The 19,247-nt window shown below is 40.6% G+C and overlaps 1 non-coding gene across 1 annotated transcript; it reads right to left on the reverse strand.

Annotated features, from left to right (window-relative positions):
• Positions 1-14,140: 14,140 nt before the first annotated feature.
• LOC117198264 (U5 spliceosomal RNA) lies at positions 14,141-14,253 on the reverse strand. Its single transcript, XR_004479352.1, has one exon. It is a non-coding gene; the product is annotated as a U5 spliceosomal RNA (small nuclear RNA).
• Positions 14,254-19,247: the final 4,994 nt, after the last annotated feature.

The raw sequence follows: 19,247 nt of genomic DNA on the forward strand, positions 1-19,247 counted from the left end.
CGCTCAGAAGCCAGCACCTGCGCCTCCTGCGGCTGCCCTGGTCGGGAGGCGGGAAAATGACTCAGGCCACGCCTACCTACCCTCGGGGCCGAACCTCACTGCGCCCTCCCCCCCGCCCACTTCACTGCGCCTGCGCCCGAAGCCGCGGGGCAGGTTGGGAGGTGTCGGTGGCTTGTTGATTGGGTCGGAGGGTGGGTTACTTGTGGCGCTGCTCAGGTGTTCGCCGCAGTTTCTGGATGTCGCTTTTGCCACAGCTCCTGTTCCACCCGTCTTGAGCCTCCCAGCATTACCGGCCACCAACCCAGAACATTCCTGCCGCGGCCCTCCGCCGGGTTCCAGCAACCAGCCAGTTAGCAACCAGTCTAACGCTACTGACGCCTCCTCTCCTATGTACCTGGTACTACGCTAGTTCCATGTATTGTGTCACTTTAATACCCTCTGCAACTGACAGTGAAACAGAGAAGGTAAAGAACTTGCTTAAAGTCACATACCCAAAAATGTTCTGGAGCTTGAAGTTTATTGCAGGCTGCCTACCACACTTCCACCTCAGATGGCGGAACGACAGAATGCCTAGCCAAGTGTCATATGCTATACATAAGTTTTCACTCTTTTAAGTCCCGCGAGGACAGTATTATCTCCACAGCTGAGGATTCTACAGTGACTTGCCCAAGGACACCAACCCAACTTTGGTGGCAATACCTGGGTCACACGTGGCCTCTGCTTCTCCACACTTTTTTAAACGGCTTTTTTGAGGTGATATACTCAAAATCTGCACATATTTGAATTGTACAATTTGATATTTACGTATATATGTATACACCTCTGAAACTATCACAACCAAGAGAATGAACATACCCATCACCCCCAAAAGTTTCCTTCTGCCCATTTGTAATCCCTCCTCCCAGTCACAGCCTACTATACTTACTCCTCAGAAAACCATAGATCTGCTTTTGACCAGTATAGATTAGTTTGCATTTTATAGAATTGAATATAAATGGAATCACATACTATGTGCTTTGGGGGAGGCTGGGGTGAGTCAGGCTTAATTATTTTGAGATTAATCCATGTTGCTGAGTATATCAACAGGTCAGTCTTTTGTATTACTGAGTAATAGTCCATTATATGGATATACCACAAATTGTTTATCCATTCACACATTGTTGGACTTTTATGTTGTTTCCAGCTTCTGGCTATTACAAACAAAGCTGTCAACGTTGATGTACAAGTCTTTGTATGCAAGTGTGCTTTTATTTGGATTAAAACCTAGACGTGAAATGGCTGTCATACGGTAGGTTTACATTTGACTTTTTAAGAAACTGCCAAATTATTTTTCAAAGTGGTTGTTCCATTTTATATTCCCACCAGCAATGGATGAGAGTTCTAGATCTTCCATATTCTCACCAACGCTTGTTAGACATTCTAAAACGTGCATAGTGATATCTCATTGTAGGTTTAATTTGCATTTATCTAATGACTAGTGATGTTGAGCATCCTTTCATGAGCTTATTTGCCATCAATATACCTTTTTTTAATGAAGTGGCAATTCAGATCTTTCGCCCATTTTTTAAAATTAGGTTCTTCATTCTCTTACTATTCAATTTTGAAAGTTCTTTACATAATCTGGATATACCTTTTCAGATAATGTGATTTGTGAATATTTTCTCCCAATCTTCTGGCTTGTCCTTTCATTCTCTTAAAAGCATGTTTCAGAAGCAGACATTTTAAATTTTGATAAAGTTTAACTTAATCAATTTTTATTTATAGATTTTTTTTGGTGTCATATCTAAGAAGACTGCCTAACCCAGGGCTCCAAAGATTTTGTCTGTTTTTTTCTCTAGAAGTTTTATAGTCCTAAATTATAAATTTATGACCATAATCTATGATATATTAATTTTTATATACAGTGCAATATATGGATTGAAGTTAATTTTTTTGCATATAGAAATCCAATTGTTTCAACCATTTGTTGAAAAGATTATCCTTTCTCCACTGAATTGTCTTTGCCACTTTGTTGAGAATCGATTGTATAAATGTGGGTTTATTTATGGAATCTATTCTGTTCATTGAATTATTTTTCTGCCTTCACATTGATACTACATGGTCTTGATTACCAAAACTTTATAATAAATCTTGAGATCAGGTCATTTATTTATTTTTTTTATTTGGTTGCACCTAGTCTTTGTTGTAGCACGTGGTCTCCCTTAGTTGCAGCTCGCCAGCTCCTTAGTTCCTGCTCACGGGCTCCTTAGTTGTGGCTCGCAGCCTGCTTAGTTGTGGCATGTGAACTCTTAGTTGTGGCATGCATGTGGCTTCTAGTTCCACTGACTAAGGATCGAACCCGGGCCCCCTGCATTGGGAGCTCTGAGTCTTATCCACTGTGCCACCAGGGAAGTCCCAAGATCAGGTGATTTAAATCTTCCAACTTTGTTCTTTGGTCTCAAAGTTGTCTTGGCTATCCTATATCCTTTGCATTTACAAATGAATGTTAGAATCAGTTTATCAATTTCAACAACAGAAAAAGAGCCTGCTGGGATTTTGATTAGTATTTCAGTAAATCTGTATATCAATCTATGGCACACTGACACCTTAAAAATGACATCTTCTGATCTATGACTATGTTATATATCTCCAATTATGTAGGTATTCTATAATTTCTTTCAGAATTGTTTTGTAGTTTTCAGTGTACAGGCCTTGCACATCTTTTGTCAGATTTATACTGAAGTATTTCATATTTTTTATGCTATTGTAAATAGTATTGTTTCTAAATTTTTAATAGCTTATTGCTAATATATAGAAATACAACTGTTTTTTTGTATATAGATCTTATATCCTGAAAACTTGGTGCACTCGCTTGAGTTTGAGTAGCTTTTTATAAATTGTATAGGATTTTCTGTAGATACAATCATGTTATCAGTCATCAGTAAATAAAGGTGAATTTCTTCTTCCTTTTTAATCTAGATGATTTTTATTTCTTATTCTTACCTATTGCACTAGCTGTAACCTCCAGTACAATTCAGTAAGGAATGGATGGTCTTTTCAATAGGTGAGACTGGATCGACTGGATATTCATATAAGAACACATGAACCTTGACCCCTACCTCATACCATACACAAAAATTAATTTGAGAAGTATTATAGACCTAAATGTGAAAGACAAGACAATAATACTATTAAAGAAAACATAAGAAACTATGTTAATGGGTAAGAGTAGGCAAAAATTTCTTAAATGGGACACAAGTAGCAGTAACCATAAATGATTAATAAATTAATCCAACTTAATGTATGAATTAAATAAGTTTAATTTACATATTAGTTTAATTACTAAAATTTCTAATCATCAAAAGATGCCATGAAGAAAATGGAAAGGTAAGTGACCACCTAGGAAAAGAGATTTGCAAAACATATATCTGACAGAGGACTCCTATAAATTTCTAAGAAAACATCTGAATCAACTTTAGGGGAGCAGAGGGGCAGAAGACTTGCTCTGACCTTCACAAAAGAGGATATCCAAATGGCCAATAAGCAGATGAAAAAAGCATTCAGCATCATTAGTCATCGAAGAAAATGCAAATTAAAGCCCCACTTGAGATATCACTACAAACCAACATCCCAACCCCTACCATGGAGCAACCACTTTGGAAAACTGGCAGTATCTACAAAAGCTAAATACACATATTCCATCCTGTGACCCAGCAGTTCCATTTCAGGGTATACCTGACAAATCAACACTTATGTCCACCAAAAGACATGTACAAGAATGTTCATAGCAGTTTTATTCATAATGACCAAAACCTGGAAACAACCCAAATGTCCATCAACAGTAGAATGGGTAACTAACTATTTTGTGTTATATTCATATCATGGAATGCTATTGTATGGAATGGAATACTACAACAGTGAAAAAGAACAGATCACTGCTACATGCGAGCACACAAATGAATATCACAAATATAAAGTTGACCACAGTAAGCAAGGTACAAAAGATTACATCTGTATGATTCTATCTATATGAAGTTCAGAAACAGGCAAAACTAACCCACAGTTACTTTTGGTGGAGGGAGTGATAATGACTGGGAGAGAGTACAAGCAAACCTATTGGGGTACCAGAAATGCTCTACATCTTGATCTGAGTGGTGGCTAAGCTGAGATAGATAGATAGATAGATAGATGTAAAAATTCACTATTCTTTGCATGTAAAAATATATATATTTCATGTATGTAAGTTATATCAACATAAAAGAAAACTAAAGTGTCTGTTTATGAACATAATTATTCAATTCCACTGATACATATGCCTATTTCTGGGCCAAAACTGTACTCTTTTGATCACTATAACTTTCTAGTAGGTTTGAAATCTACAAAATAAGGCCACCTCTTTTCTTTCAAAAATTTCTTGCACATGTATGCTTCCAGGTGAATTTTAGGATCAACTTTTCAAATTCCTTAGAAAATTCCTATTGTGATTTTTATTGGGAATGTGCCATATATTTAGTTTATTTGTAAAGCAACTACAATAGTGAGTCTTTCCATTCAATTAACATGGTTCATTTATTGAGGAATTTTCAATGAAGTGTTCTTATGTAGGGCTTGAACATTTTTTTGATATGTATATGATGTAATTGCACAATTGTGGTTTCTGTTGCTATTATAAAGGAAATATTTATCCCATTACATTCTCTATTGTTGGTATATAAAAAGGCTTTTTTTCTTTTTTAAATATCTGGCCACCTTATTGAACTCCTTCATTCATTTTTGTAGTTTTTCGTTTGATTCTTTCCATTTCTAGGTTGTAGTAAAGTGTTAAAACTTTTTCTCCTTTGTATGAGAATCTGACTTGTGGTTAATTTTCTAACAATGTTTTCCTGGAAACAGATGAAGATAGCATGTGTCAACTAGGCAACATTGTTTATAATTACAGTGACCCCTAGTTTGTAACTTTTATCTGGACTGGGAATCACCTAGCCTTGTGTTCCTTTTTTAATCTGAAGGTCCCTGGTGGGGACCCAGAGCCATCTTGCTGAGTGAACTGCTGCAAAGATTCCCACCACTAGGAATATCTGACTGTGTTTGCTGGCACGTGTGGTTCCTGTCCTATGTCCCTGACTAGGCCAATGTCATGTGTGGCCTGCGATAGTCTTGTGAGTCTGAATATTTAGTCAAATCTAAGAAGACCCCCCCATGGGCATTGCAGAGTGGCGGCAGCAGTAGGCTAGACTTTCAGACCATCAATTCAGTTTGACCAGTGGGCTGTGAGATAAAGGAAGGAAGAAGGAAATTCTGACAAGGTGCTAAATGCCTGTGTGAGAGAAGCCATCTACCCATTCTCTGATGTTGAAAACTCTGCTGTATATAACGGGATAAATCATCCCCTTGTGGGGGCAGGTGTGGGCTAGAGTAAAACCAAATTCACACTGAGAGAAGAAATTGCTCACTGTCCTTAAAGGGACTCACTGCAGCTGGGCCACAGGAACTGATTAATAGACATTGGCTGGGTGGGTGTTGGATAGGGGTGGCAAAGACAAGAGAATGAACCAGAAGACACCATGCTTGTGATGGGGCTGCCACCTGATAAAGCAGGTGGAACTGCCAAGTAGACTGACTCCATGCAAACTTTAATCTACAGAGCAATGTTTGAGAGTACCCAAGACAGTAGAGGGCAAAAGCAGACAGCTGGCTGTGTGGTGGCCATCAGGTCCGAGCAGGGCTACGTGAAACAACAGTGTAATAGCATTTGGGGTCATCAATAAAAGGTTAAAGAAAGTGGTAAGGGATAATCCCAGGTCAACCTGATCATCCATGGGTCTGGTAAAAGCTGTGGACTGAGAATTCTTGAAGTCATTTAAGGCTACACGGGAGCCTGACCAGTGTCCTCTGCTGCCATCTAGTGAAAACTTGATGGGAATGCAAACATTTTCTAAAGTGACAAGGGATTGTTAAAGCAATAATAGGTTGTTTTAAAGGCCTAAGCTGTACTTTCAGACTGGATAAAAACTTTGATTTACAAATGGTATATAGGGGGAAGAGATACCTCTTCTAAAAAAGTTAAATAAATTTCAATGTAGTAGGTTCCATTTCCTAAAAACTATCACGTAATATTGTTAGATGTAAAATGCCTAGAAATCCCAGAATAAAGAAGGTATTGTGGGCACTGTAAAGACAGATGGCCTTGGGACTTACCTGGTGGCGCAGTGGTTAAGAATCCGCCTGCCAATGCAGGGGACACGGGTTCGAGCCCTGGTCCGGGAAGATCCCACATGCCACAGAGCAACTAAACCTGTGCACCACAACTAGTGAGCCTGCATGCCACTGCAACTACTGAAGCCCACTCGCCTAGAGCCCATGCTCCACAACAAGAGAAGCCACTGCAAGGAGAAGCCTGCGCACAGCAATGAAGAGTAGCCCCTGCTCTCTGCAGCTAGAGAAAGCCCACGTGCAGCAACGAAGACCCAATGCAGCCAAAAAAAAACAGATGGCCAAAGACATGGGGATGGACTATAGGCAAAGATTTAACAAAACATTTCTGCATGACAATCTAACCTTAGGTTTATTTCCCTGAATGTATGTTAAGTATGTTGCTAGGCTACATTATGGTAAAAATGATCACTGGTGGGACATCCCTGATGGTCCAGTGGTTAAGACTCTGCACTACCAACACAGGGGGTATGGGTTCAATCCCTGTTTGGGAAACTAAGATCCCACATGCTGTGTGGTGCAGCCAAAAATTTATTTTTAATTTTTTAAAAATCATCATTGGTGGGCTTCCCTGGTGGCGCAGTGGTTGAGAGTCCGCCTGCCGATGCAGGGGACACGGGTTCGTGCCCCGGTCCGGGAAGATCCCACATGCCGCGGAGTGGCTGGGCCTGTGAGCCATGGCTGCTGAGCCTGCGCGTCCGGAGCCTGTGCTCCGCAACGGGAGAGGCCACAACAGTGAGAGGCCTGCGTACCGCCAAAAAAAAAAAAAAAAAAGATCATTGGTAACTTGCATCTGGACTGACAGACCTGTAACTACCTGATGGGGAAAACATTGTTTTGGGCTTCATGAGTGTAGAACTCATAACTAGGCACATTCCTTGCAGAAACCCTGGAAACTATGCCTATGGAATTGTGAGATTGTCTCTTGTGAGGCATGGGACTTTTAAATCAAAGCAGCTCTCATTAAGGCGCAATGTGTATCTAGCATCTTTGCACCTACTGAGAGAACTATAGCAAGGACACTGGCTGTAGCTGCAGGGAAAGTCTGAAGCTCCCCTGCCCTATCTCCTTCTAAAGAGGCTGAGCGTGACCTACGGTCATCTTGTGAGTCTGAATAAGCCTAAGAGACCACTAGTGGGCCTTGCATAGGTAATTATACCAGCTGCCAAAAATGACTTTTGTTTTCCGTAACTATGCTCATTTCCTTTTCATTTGTTATTTGTTATAATTCACTGAATTACAGTGAGCATAATGATGAAGGGAGGGAGAGGGGTGCAGGGGTGAAAAGGGGAGAGGGAATGCCCTGTCCCCACATTTTATTGTTTCGCTTTTTATTATGAAATAATTTCAAACATATATAAAAATTGCAAAAAAAATATAAAGAACTCCTAGAAAGACTTCACAGAAGATTGACCAATTGTTAACATTTTGCCACATTTGCTTAGTTATTTTTTTCTCTCTCTACATATATATGTATTTTTATTATCATTATTATTATTTGAGTGTAAGTCGCAGCCATCATGTCCCTTAAATACTTTATTGTGTACTTCCTAAAACTAAAACGTCTATGTACATAATTACAGTATAATTCTCAAATTGGAAATTAGCATCAGTACAATGCTATTACCTAATTAACAGACCTATGAAAATTTCCATAGGTCCCACTGGCCCAGGACTCCAGAATTCCAAGCCCAAACAGCCTCGAGCCCATTTCTAGGTGGGCCTCCACGGGCCTCTCTTCCCATGTCCACCATCCTGAGGCCTGGCACATTGCCACTTAGGGTGTGCATTTCCCTAGGCTTGAGTGTGACCTCAGGTGGCTGTTTGGAGGAATGTAGACAGATTTAACCGCACAGATGGGGCCTTTATACTGTTGGAAAGAGCTGAGAGTGAGAAGAGAAGGGGGACCAGGCCACAGTTGGGGCTGGGTCTCCCCATTCACCATGTTCTGACATGGAACTCCAAGGAGTCTGAGAAGTCTGCATTTGACCTGGCCTTCCTGGTTGGTTTGAAGGTACAGTTTATCCAGAGAAAAAGGAAATAACATATCTTATGTAACTGTTTATTGCTTGAATTATAATTTTTTTTTTTTGGCCATACTGCACAGTATGTGGAACTTGCCCAACCAGGGATCGAACCCGTGCCTCCTGAAGTGGAAGTGTGGAGCCTCAACCGCTGGACCACCAGGGAAGTACTTGAATTACAATTTTTAAACATTTAGACATATGGTACGTGGTCTTCATTTGTAATTTGCCCCTGCTCCATAATGCAAGAGGCAGCCTGGGTAAAAACCACAAACACTTCTCAGAACAGTCTCAGGGTGAACTGGTCCCCACAGGTATTCACCTGCGAAGGGAATCTGCAAGCTGGCTCCTATTGTCCCTGGGAGAATCAGGAGCAGTCTGTGGCAATGCCTCCCAGCCTCCCTTGCCTGCAGCCACTCAGCTTGGCAACAAGCCCCAGGCTTAGTGCTCGGCCTTTCAACAATACAGAGCAGGGACTTCCCTGGTGGTCTGGTGGATAAGACTCCATGATCCCAATGCGGGGGGCCCAGGTTCAGTCCCTGGTCGGGGAACTAGATCCCACATGCGTGCCACCGCTGGGAGTTAGCATGCCACAACTAAAAGTCCTCATGCTGCAACTGGGACAGCCAAAATAAATAAATAAATATTTTTTAAAAAATTCAGGGCAGACCCCAAACTGGCCATTTCCTCATTCTTTCTACCCTCTACCTCTGGAATGTCTTTTCTTTCTAATTTGTCTAATTTCTTTGAACCTCTTGATATTTGACCAACAAAATCCCCTATGACGGACTTAAGACCTCTGGAGGTTTCTGTGTCTCCCTCTCATTCATTTAACACACTACTGCCACCGATACCACCCCACCATCAAGGCTACAGCCACCCACACTGCCACCACTGCCTCTGGTCAGCACCTTAAGGCACATTTCCCTTACCCAGAACTCTCCAAAGCCAAAAGATATTGTAGGGGGTTGCATCTTACCGACACTAGTGTGCACTCATGTCCAAGACACCTTGGAATTCCAACTAAGTAAATAACACCAATATGGTGCCCAGATCTTAGAAGCGAGGTATATCTGGAAACATGAGCAATTTTTTAAAATGCTACCCCAGTAAGTACCTCTAACCTTTAATATTTTTTAGAGATAAATTATGTAAATATCACCTCCAATAATATAATACTGTCGGTAAGGCAGCCAATAACATCCAAATTTAAGAATTACTGCTACATGATTTACATAATTACTATAATATAGTAACATATAATTTATTGTTATATAATTTACTGTTCTTTTCATAATTTTGCTCAATTTTTTTACTTTTGTCCTAAAATTACTTTCTATAAATATAAACTCTGGGGAATTCCCTGGCGGTCCAGCGGTTAGGACTCGGCGCTTTAACTGCCGGTGCCCCAGGTTCAATCCCTGGTCGGGAAACTAAGATCCCACAAGATGCGACAGTGTGGCATATATATATATATATATATATATATATGTAAACTCTAAAAGTTGTTCCATTGTAATTTGTTTCTTTTTATGATGCTTTGAATCTCCAGAAAAAGGCCATTTTTATGAAAGTGTTTTGCAATAACACATTGATTAGTTACTCCATCATTTTTATTTGCCAATAGTTATGCCTATTACTTATCATAACTTATTTATATCTTCAATAACTCTGGTCAACTATCAGAATGCAAAATCAGTCAAGATATGCAGTAGAGCAAAACAGGGATTTTGCACACAAAGCAGTAGAGCTGAATCAGTTATTGCGTAGACTGCTTTCTCTTCTAGCTGGGTGCTGAGGTTTGAGCTGAAAACACTTGAGTACAAGTCTTGGCTCAACCATTGTCCACCTGAGGTCAAAACCATCACCTTCTCTGGCCCTTGGTTTCCCCAGTGTTAAGAGAGGAGCATGATAACACGGATCCTCTGCTCTACTACACATCAAGTCGTATGAAGATCAACAGGTAAAAATGCTCTGTTAACAGTACATTAATGCGCTATTTGTGATCATCCCACAGCGTGCAAAATCTGTTCATTAGATCATGATTCCTAATGCTGCAGTGGTGTGGCAGTGTGCTGGAGTAGTCCTCTCTCTTACTGGAAGTGTACACTGACAATGATTACCTCCTTAAATTTTGCACACTAGGTGCCTACCTTGTCTCACCCTATCCCTGGCCCAGATACCTTGGAGGGAGACACTTCCAAAGCTTGCAGATGCAGGAATAAGCCAATGTAATCGTTTCCTGGTCTATTGTGCTCTGGTACTGAAGTTCCATTGTAGAGGGATTGACCCTCTGCATTCCTCTGCATTGGGCTCACAGTAGGCCTAGAAGTCATTAGATTTTAACTTCGTGTCCCATCTTGTCTAAGTCTGCTTTACATCTGCACATACACTTTGGGAAAAAAAAATGTGCAAGAGCGACTGGGAAGCGCTGCTATAGATTCTCTTTTGAATTTGGACCTGTGGGTTCATGTATCTCACCAAATGTGGGGAGTTCTGGACCACTGGTCTTTGATATATTTTTTTCCTCTATTTTTGGAATTCCAACTACACATGTATTAGACGACTTGATATTGTTCCACAAGTCACCGAGACTGTTCATCTTTTTCAATAGTTTTCTCCCTATATTTGAATAATTTCTACGAACCTGTCTTCAAGTTGACTCTCCTGTGTTCTGCAGTTGCATTCTGCTATTAAGTCGATCCCGTGGATGTTTTTGATAATCCTTAATCCTGGGCTTACTTGTAAGACGTGGCCCTTTTGGATTTCAGTAAAAAGCTTTAGGAGTTCAGTGAGCCCCTCTTATTTGTCAAGACTTGAACTTCAAACTAGTACAGAAATTTCTGCCTGAAATTCTAGCTAAAACTTTCAGCTGGGTTCGCTGAGGTCTTGCCCTGCACATGTTCCTGTTAGAAGTCAGCCAGGGATTTGAGGGGAATTTACATGCAGATTTTGTAGTTTCTCTCTATGACTCTCTCCTTTCTGGGATGTCCTCTATCAATTTCCAGCTATTTTGGCAGCCCTAAAATCTAACCTCAGTCTCTTCAGCTAGTAAGACCACCACTTAAAAAAAAAATTATTGAAATATAGTTGATTTACAATGTTGTGTTCATTTCAGGTGTACAACAAAGTGATTCAGTTATTCTTTTTTTAGATTCTTTTCCATTATAGGTTATTACAAGATATTGAGTATAGTTCCCCACCACTTTCTATTTTAGCTCTATTCTACCATGTGTCATGTGTTGCTGAAAAATGGAAGTGCCCTTGGAGGAAAAGTCTGATAAACTGGAAGTAACCAGTTTCCTTCCCTTCTTACAAGACTCATTTTCTCTTCAATTCCTGCCTGATTTAGATTGCTCACCGGTGCCTTCAAGTAATAGCACTTAAAAGAATTTTTTGATCCAGGGTTAATAATTATTATCAACAGATAAGTCAGTTCAATACAAGATACTGTCATTTCCAAAATTAAAACCTCACCTTCCATAGCATTTTTGTGTGTGTGTGTGGCCATGTTGTGTCTTCGTTGCTGCGCGTGGGTTTTCTCTAGTTGCGGCGAGCAGGCGCTACTCTTGGTTGTGGTGCGCAGGCTTCTCATTGTGGTGGCTTCTCTTGTTGTGGAGCACAGGCTCTAGGCGTGCGTGCTTCAGTAGTTGTGGCACCTGGGCTCAGTAGTTGTGGTTTGTGGACTCTAGAGTGCAGGCTCAGTAGCTGTGGTGCACAGGCTTACTTGCTCTGTGGCATGTGGGATCGTCCCAGACCAGGGCTTGAACCCGTGTCCCCTGCATTGGCAGGCAGATTCTTAAACACTATGCCACCAGGGAAGCCCTCCATAGCATTTTAAAGGGGCTGCTTCGGCGTGGAGCGTCACAACAGGTGAGATGCTGGGAAGCTTGCCCTGGCATGCCGCCTGAGAGCCCTTAAAAACTCCTTAGGGAGGCCCCTTGGAAAAGATGGGAAGCAGGCTGAATACCAGTGTCCAATCAAGACAGGGTAAGAAAGAAAGCTGAATCCTCATTCTCCATAGTGGAGAGACAATGGACAACACTAAAACTGAAAATTCACGAAAAACATGTCACTTAAAATCATGGGGTAATTGTGGGGAAATAAAAAAAAGAAAGAAAGAAAAGAGAAGAAGGCTAAAAGGAGTGCCTCTGAGTATGATGTCCATTTAGGTTTTTTGTTTTGTAGAATTCTTGGTAGAAACTTTGTAGAATTATTTGCTTCTTAAATCTATGTTCTTCTATAATTTTAATAAAGATTTTAAAAATAAATAAATAAAGGAGCTACTTTTACTTAGACACTTAATTGTAACAAAATCATATACAGTGAAGATAAACCCTTTCTAGTTTTTCTTCTGGTAAAATAGACATAACTGAAAATGTACCATTTTCACCATTTTTAAGTGGCATTAAGTATATTCACATTGAGTTTCTTTGTTTTTTATTTATTTATTTTTGGCTGCGTTGGGTCTTCATTGCTGCATGCAGGCTTTCTCTAGTTGCAGCGAGCAAGGGCTACTCTTCATTGCAGTGCACAGGCTTCTCATTGCGGTGGCTTCTCTTGTTGCAGAGCACGGGCTCTAGGTGCGCGGGCTTGGGTAGTTGTGGCGCACGGGTTTAGTTGCTCCGCGGCATGTGGGATCTTCCCAGACCAGGGCTCGAACCCATGTCCCCTGCATTGGTAGGTGAATTCTTAACCACTGTGCCACCAGGGAAGCCCGAAGTATATTCACATTGTTGTATCATCCACCTCCAGCACTTTTTCATCATCCCAAACTGAAATTCCATACCCATGAAACAAAACTCCCCACTACTCCTTGCCTGCCCCCACCCCTGGTAACCACCATTCAACTTTCTGTCTCTATGAATTTGACTATTCTAGGTACCTCATGTAAATGGAATCATACAGTATTTGTCCTTTTGTTAGAACACTCCCTTTTCAAAATGAGTGAACTACTGGTTAAAGATGGCTGTTTAACCCACATTTTTATCTCCATGCCTTCCCAATACCCCACTAAGATAATAGTAAAGGAGGTAAAAGGTGCAGCAAGAGACAGGAAACAACCAAGAGATAAGACATTTCAACGGATTTATTAAGGATGTAAAGTAAAGGGTGAACACGAAGAACAGATATTGTATGATTCCACTCACGTGAGGTATCTAGAGTAGTCAAATTCATAGAGGTAGAAAGTAGAATGGTAGCTGCCAGGGGCTGTGGGGAGAGGGCAAGGAGAAGGTATTGTTTAATAGGTACAGAGTTTCAGTTTCAAGAACTGAAAAAGTTCTGCAGGTAGATAATAGTGATGGTTACAAACAATGTGAGCGTAGTTAATGCCACTGAATTGTACTTAAAAATGGTGAAAATGGAAGTAAGTCAGACAGAGAAAGACAAATATGATATCACATAGGTAAACTCTAAAAAAATGATACAAATGAACTTATTACAAAACAGAAATAGACTCACAGACAGAAAACAAACTTATGGTTACCAAAGGAGAAAGGTAGGGGGAGGAATAAATTAGGAATTTGGGATTAACATATACACACTACTATACATAAAATAGGGAAACAACGAAGACCTACTGTATAGCTCAGGGAACTATATTCAATATATTGTAATAACCCATAATGGAAAAGAATCTGAAAAAGCATATATATATATGTGTGTATATATATATATATATATATATATATATATATATAGACTTCCCTGGCGGTCCAGTGGTTAAGACTCCGTGCTCCCAATTCAGGGGGCACAGGTTTGATCCGTGGTGGGGGAACTAAGATCCCACATGCTGCACAGTGTGGGATAAATATATAGAGATAGGTAGGTAGATAGCGATATCTAGATAGATATAGATATATAAAACTGAATCACTTTGTTGTACACCTAAAACACTGTAAATCAACTATACTTCAATTTTTTTTTTTATTTCCACAAGGCTTCAAAAAATTGAAGCAACAGTCGTGCTTTTCCCTCCCCACGTGAATCCTTAGTAAAAGGCAAAAGATTCACTCGATTATGAAGGGAAGCATGAGTATAGATTATACTTCAATTTTTTTTTTTTTTTTTTTTTTTTTTTTTTTTTGCGGTACGCGGGCCTCTCACCGTTGTAGCCTCTCCCATCACGGAGCGCAGGCTCAGTGGCCATGGCTCACGCGCCCAGCCGCTCCGCGTCATGCAGGATCCTCCCGGACTGGGGCACGAACCTGCGTCCCCTGCATCGGCAGGCGGACTCTCAACCACTGCGCCACCAGGGAAGCCCTATACTTCAATTTTTTTTAAAAAGTAAATCAAAAAGCAAACACACCAATAAAAGGGAAAAAATGGTGGAAATGGTAAATTTTATGTATATTTCACCACAGATACACAAAAATAGAGAGTAGAGGTCACTGATGAAGCCAAGTACAGGAGGCCAAGGACTGAAAGCATGTGGTGGACAGTAGGAAGGAGAACAGCAGCCCAGTGGGAGCAAATCATCCCTCAGACGCCCAAGTGGCTTGTGTGTTGTGCGCAGTACAGCAAAGGGTAGGAGCCAGACATGGGGCTGAATGCCACTCCTCTCCCCACCACTCTCACCTAGCTGCCTCGTGATGGCCTGACATGCATCCCCCAGAAAAACTACAGGAGTTCTCTAAAAAGGAATTGAATGCCTCAAAACTTCCATAACCTGTCATTTAGCGGTGTACCCATTAAACATCTAAACAGTGGCTTCTGAGACAAATACTGTATGATATCACTTACATGTGGACTCTAAAAAATACAACAAACTAACAAATAAAACCAAAAACAAGGGCTTCCCTGGTGGCGCAGTGGTTGAGAGTCCGCCTGTCGATGCAGGGGACACGGGTTCGTGCCCCGGTCCGGGAAGATCCCACATGCCGCGGAGCGGCTGGGCCCGTGAGCCATGGCCGCTGAGCCTGCGCGTCCGGAGCCTGTGCTCCGCAACGGGAGAGGCCACAACAGTGAGAGGCCCGCGTACCGCAAAAAAAAAAAAAAAAAGATATAGAGGACAAACTAGTGGTTGCCAGTGGGGGTGGGGAGGGGCAGTACAGGGATGCGGAATGGGAGGCAGAAACTATTGGGTGTAAGGTAGGCTCGAGGATACACTGTACCACGTGGGGAATATAGCCAGTATTTTATAATAACTGTAAATGGAAAGTAAGCTTTAAAAATTGTACAAAAAAATAAAAATGTTTTAAATAAATAAATGAGTGGCTTCCCACCCGATCACCATAAGGGAAGTCCTTCAGTCAGCGAGTCCACTATAAACACAAAGGCCCCATCACAGAGATGATTTATGATCTCGTTCTTACATATGCTCCAATGGTCACCATACTCTGATGAAAGCCTCCAACATGAAAGACTCACTCTAAGATAAGCAAACAAAATCATAGCCAAGAGGCAAGGGACATCTTCATACTATGGAACTGACAGTACAGCAAGGGCTATACATAGTCAAACTAGGCACCACCAGGACATAGCAGGCCTACCTTACAATGGTAGGCCTGTAAAAGTCACAACAGGGACCTCCCTGGAGGTCCCATGCTGGACCTCCATCCTGCATGGAGGAAATAAAAGCAACTCAGGAAAAGAACTTTAAAATATCTCTAAGTACTTGCCCTGTGAGATAAATCTTCATTTATCATAGCTGGAAATTAATAGATAATGTCTACAACGGATGAATCAAGATTGATGATGTAAGCATATTATTTAGAGACAAAGATAACCACCAGGAGAAACAGCTAAAAAGAGTTAGAAGTGGAGGCCTCCATAGGTCCATGGCTGGGGAGAGGTAGGCTAGGAATAACTGTTATGCATCATAAGCCCTTCTGCATGATTTGATGGTTTAAACTTATGCACGTATTAGTGGTACTTTGATTTTAAAAACACGGTTGTTTTTCAAAGAAAATGACTGGAAGGTTTTTTCTCATGTAGCATTGTTTCATTCTGGAATTTTCCGATTAAGCTTTTGGCTAAACACATATACATGATAATGATAATTATTCAGGAAATTGGGAGATTTGTAAAAACATTGTGTGCCATTAGAGTAACCAAGCTCAGCTCTAACACATCTTGGCTCTTCAGGATAATTAGACCACACTGGAGGCCCAGATGGGGTGAATGAGAAAGCCATGGGTGTCTGCCATATAGAACTACTCAACTGGCAACTGAAATTTGCATGTTAACTTAGTACACAAGCTTTCTCACTGCTGTCCTGAGATAGTTGCTCCTCCTAAACGATCCTATTCAACCTGTACTAAGTCCTTTGTGCTGTCACATTGTGGAGAAATTGCCTATTTACATATGCACATTTTACCCTAGTCTGTAAGTTGTGCTGAGAGCAGGGACTATATGTGCCTTTCCACCACTGCATTCTTAGCACCAACTCAGGACCTTGCACAGAGTAGACATACAAAACCTCTCTGTCAGATGAACTAATAGATTTTTTCTTTTTTTTGTATTTTGTGAATTTACAACAAAGATACAGTAGGAGGTGACTTTTTAAAAAACAGAAGCTATAGAAGGAACTACTTGTAGTTTTGAAGATTCTATTTTAATACATGAAGGCTTAAAATGAGTTGTGTAGGACATCAATTAACTGCACCTATGTTCTATGTTTGTTTGTTTTTATAAATTTATTTATTTAATTTATTTATTATTTTTGGTTGCGTTGGGTCTTTGTTGCTGCACGCAGGCTTTCTCTAGTTGCAGCAAGCAGGAGCTACTCTTTGTTGTGGTGCGCAGGCTTCTCATTGCAGTGGCTTCTCTTGTTGTGGATCATGGGCTCTAGGCGCGAGGGCTTCAGTAGTTGTGGCACACGGGCTTCAGTAGTTATGGCACGCGGGCTTCAGAAGTTGTGGTGCGCGGGCTTCAGAAGTGTGGCTTACGGGCTCTAGAGCACAGGCTCAGTAGTTGTGGCACACGGGCTTAGTTGCTCCATGCCATGTGAGATCTTCCCAGACCAGGGTTTGAACCCGTGTCCCCTGCATTGGCAGGCGGATTCCTAAGCACTGAGCCACCAGGGAAGCCCCTATGTTTGGCTTTTTTTTTTTTTTTACATCTTTATTAGAGTATAATTGCTTTACAATGGTGTGTTAGTTTCTGCTTTATAACAAAGTGAATGAGTTATACATATACATATGTTCCCGTATCTCTTCCCTCTTGCATCTCCGACATGCCACAGAGCAACTAAACCCGTGTGCCCCAACTACTGAGCCTGTGCTCTAGAGCCCGCGAGCCATAACTACTGAGCCCACATGCCACAACTACTGAAGCCCACGTGCCTAGAGTCCGTGCCTAGAGTCCCAAATGTAATGTAAAGAGTAGCCACCACTTTCTGCAACTAGAGAAAGCCTGCACGCAGCAACGAAGACCCAACGCAGCCAAAAATAAATAAATAAAATGAACAAATTTATTTTTAAAAAAATTATGAGATGCAAAGAAGCAGAGAAATGTGATCCATAGTCAAGAGAAAGAAAAATCAATACATACAGATCCTCATATGACCCAGATGCTGGAATAAGCAGGAAAGAACTTTCAAATAACTATCACAATTATGTTAAAGAAATCAGAGCATAAGTTGGACAAAGTGGCTAAGAAGATGCAAATTTTCAACAGAAAAATACACTTTCTTTTTTTTCAATTTTTTTTTTTGGCTGCGTTGGTTCTTCGTTGCTGCATGTGGGCTTCCTCTAGTTGTGGTGAGAAGGGGCTACTCTTTGTTGCAGTGTGCAGGCTTCTCACTGCGGTGGCTTTTCTTGTTGCAGAGCATGGGCTCTAGGCACGTGGGCTTCAGTAGTTGCAGCACGTGGTGTTCAGTAGTTGTGGCTCACGGGCTCTAGAGCACAGGCTCAGTAGTTGTGGTGCACGGGCTTAGTTGCTCCACAGCATGTGGGATCTTCCCAGACCAGGGCTTGAACCCATGTTCCCTGCGTTGGCAGGTGGATTCTTAACCACTGCAACACCAGGGAAGCCCAGAAAAATACACTTTCTTAAGAAGATCCAAATGGACATTCTAGAACTGAAGAAATATAATACTGGATGGGATGAATAATTGATTGGGACCAGCAGAAGAAAGGATCTGTGAGCCAAAAAACAGCCCAATAGAAATTACCCAAAATGAAACAAAGAGGAAAAAAAAAAAGGAAATAGAACAGACCATGAGAGACATGTAGTAAAAAGCTAATTCAGTCTAGACTACAGTAAGTTGTGGATGTATTTTATAATTTCTAGGGCAACCACTAGTATAAATGCAAAAAGGTAGAGCTAAATTTCCAATAGAGGAGGAAAAAATGGAATAATAAAAATTATTTGATTAATACAAAAGAAAGCGGAAAAGAAAAAACAAACAAAAAGTAGAACAAAGGAAAACAAATAGCAAAATGGTAAACTTAAACATAATCATATCAATAATTATATTAATTATAAACGGACTGAATGTTCCAAGTAAAAGTTAGGACTTGTCAAACTGAATGTAAACAGAACATTGTTATATGCTATTACAAAGTACACATTATAAATAAAAGGATACAGATAGGTGAAAATAAAAGGACTAAAAATATATGCCAAGCAACACTAGTCATGAGAAAGCAGTTATAGCTTTATTAGTATCAGGTAAAGCACCTTACAGAAGGACATTTCATAGTGATAAAAGGGTTGCTTCATCAGGAGAGAGTAACAATCCAAAGTACATGCACTTCATAACATAAATGAAGCAAAAACTGATAGATATAAAAAGAAAAATAGATTAATCTATAATCATAGAGACTTTTAACATACCCCTCTCAGTAACTGACAGATCAAACAGACCAAAAAAATCAAAATATTTGAAGAACATTATCAACCAACTTGACTTAGCATTTATAGAATACTAAACCCAGTAACTGCAGAATACACATTCTTTTCAGTTGCATATGGAACATTCATCAAGATGTCGGGCTGTAAAACAAGTCTCAGGAAATTCAAAGCATTGCATGCAGAGCATAATCTCTGACCATGATGGAAATAAATGAAAAATTATTAACGAAA

Source organism: Orcinus orca, chromosome 20 (assembly GCF_937001465.1).
Source record: "Orcinus orca chromosome 20, mOrcOrc1.1, whole genome shotgun sequence".
Taxonomy (NCBI): domain Eukaryota; kingdom Metazoa; phylum Chordata; class Mammalia; order Artiodactyla; family Delphinidae; genus Orcinus; species Orcinus orca.